This window comes from Centruroides vittatus, unplaced genomic scaffold (genome assembly GCF_030686945.1).
Source record: "Centruroides vittatus isolate TY-2023 unplaced genomic scaffold, ASM3068694v2 contig_1284, whole genome shotgun sequence".
Classification (NCBI taxonomy): Eukaryota; Metazoa; Arthropoda; class Arachnida; order Scorpiones; family Buthidae; genus Centruroides; species Centruroides vittatus.
In genome coordinates this window covers 45,221-47,637 of record NW_027120818.1, presented here as the reverse complement: position 1 = coordinate 47,637, position 2,417 = coordinate 45,221, and positions in this window count along the sequence as shown.

Genomic DNA, 2,417 nt, shown 5'->3' with positions numbered 1-2,417 from the left:
TTGTAAAAAAATATTCTTAAAAAATTTACAGTAAAATTACTTAAATTACAGTACATAGTTCCTTTTAAACAAGGAAAAAACATCACTTGTTTAGAAGGAACTCTGTACTTTAAAATTGAAATTAACTATAAACAAATATTTGATTGTTAATCACTCATATCACTCTACGATTTGCTGTATAAAAAATATGTATGTTTCGTATGTCTGTATGTATATTATATACTTCAAATAATTTATTAATTATGTAGTACATTAATCTTCCCTCTGTAACAGAACATTAAATTCGATTTCTTTTTCTAATCGTGTCACTCGTATTCGTGTAATTATAATTACATAAATAGAATTTCGTGTTACAATTAAATGAATAGAATGATAATGTATCAACCTTTCAATTTCGAAGATTTTTCTTAAGTCAGTAAACGTCCTTTAACAAACGTAACGTCCAGACAAGCTATCACGTGCTTAAATTTATCATACATCTGTTACGTAGAACTCTTTCGTAGGACTTTTTCATGTTATCTTTTCGACCGTTGCACGTGTAATGAACATTGCACAATATCCTGAAATAAATATGAACACTTTTTTCGAACTTTGTTCAAATTTTTCCGATAACCAGTACTTTGTTAAAACAATTAATCAACTAATTATCATTTAAATCAACTACCAATTTTAAATGCAATTAAATGTAAACAAACACTTCAATTTCTTTATCTAATAGTGATTAGTTAATTAATGTACAATTTCCTAAAAATGAAACCGAAACTGAAAGTAGATAAGATATTTTCCGGAACATTTTACAGACTTTTTCTATTCTAAAAAATTTAATACTCAAATTCAGGTGTTAAACGGTACAATTGGTAATTTAAAATCCTCATCTGTTACCAAATGAACACGGAACACAAGAAATTTAAATTTCTTTTGTTCCGTGCTATACTTATAAAATTTTTGGACAGGACCGACCAGAAGCTAACTTATTTCAGAACGTAAGGAACAATTTAAATAAACGAGATTGATTAGACCGGATAACACATGGGCCTGTATCTCCAGGAAAGACTTTCTATGGGTGTTTGGCACGCGAGGAAACCATGTCACGAGGCTATCACGTTAGTCGAAATGTACTTTTTAGTAACTTAATTTTGGTTTTAAACTGTCGAAAAAAAATCTGTAAACTTCTTCTAAAAATATCTTATCTACATTTAGTTCCGTTTTATTTTTAAAAATTGCTAAATTAATTAATCATTATTAAATAATGAAATTCAAGTGCTTAGTTACATTAAATCGCTGGTGCGAACTGGCGACCGTCTGTGTTTAATTTTTTCTATTCTACTTGGTCACTAGTCGCAGCAGTAATAAGAAACATGTATTAATTAGAACGGCCTTTTATTCGACTTTAATTACGTGCGTGGGGAACAGGTGTCAACATTAAGTAGTTCTTTAGCTATAAATTGCAGTAACGCGTCCTTTGAATCTAAACTTAAAAAACCTTACGTATTAAACTTAGTGTATATTAAATGTGTTATATGTGGAACGTAACTAATTATTCGGAAGCCTGTCGACTTACTCACAGCTCCCCACTCAATTTAAAGACCTCATAAATCCATCCTCGACATAGAGAACGGGCTTTCCCAACCCGCGCCAATTAGGTGGTCATCAGGGATTGCCACTGAGCCCCAGGCTGCTCACACTATTCTCGTAATCATTAACGACACATATAATTTTTAAAGTGATTTGCCAATCGATCATAATATCCATAAAAGTCTCTGTTGTATTATTTGAAATACGTTATCTGCTGATTTCGAAGGATTGCAATGTATTAGTACGTAACTGCAGACTTGAGCTTATGTAGTGTACTATTATAGCATAAATATTAACTGAGCATCGTTGTAATGTTAAGCAAACTATTGCAGTGTGGCTCAGTTCGTTCATAATCTTTTTTTTCGTCTCATTGTAAATTCTTGGAATCAAATCGTTTGTTAAGATTTCTCCAGATGGGAGTGTATATTTAGTATGCAATAGTCATAAAAATTCTTAAAATTTTCGATCGTCTAGTAAATCGTAAAAGTAGAACTGCTTGCATAACATTTTTATTAGTTGTTTCTCAATGCATTAATTTTTTTTACTAGCTGCACTTCGTTTGTGAACTTTTGAGAAAGTAGATTATTAGGGTAAACAGGAAAAATGTCAACTCTTGATAACGTAGGATGGTTAGATTTATTTGATGTTATTCCAGAAGGGAGTGTACTACTTATTATTGTATCTGTTGTTAGAGAGCTTGGTTTCTGATGTGAAGAGCAGATTGATTTAATTAGAGTGGATAAGGTAGGCATGGTTTAGATGTAATTTTACAATGTGTTATTTTTACACGGACAGGGTACAGATGGCAGTAACACATTATAAAATTAACGTGTTCTTGCACC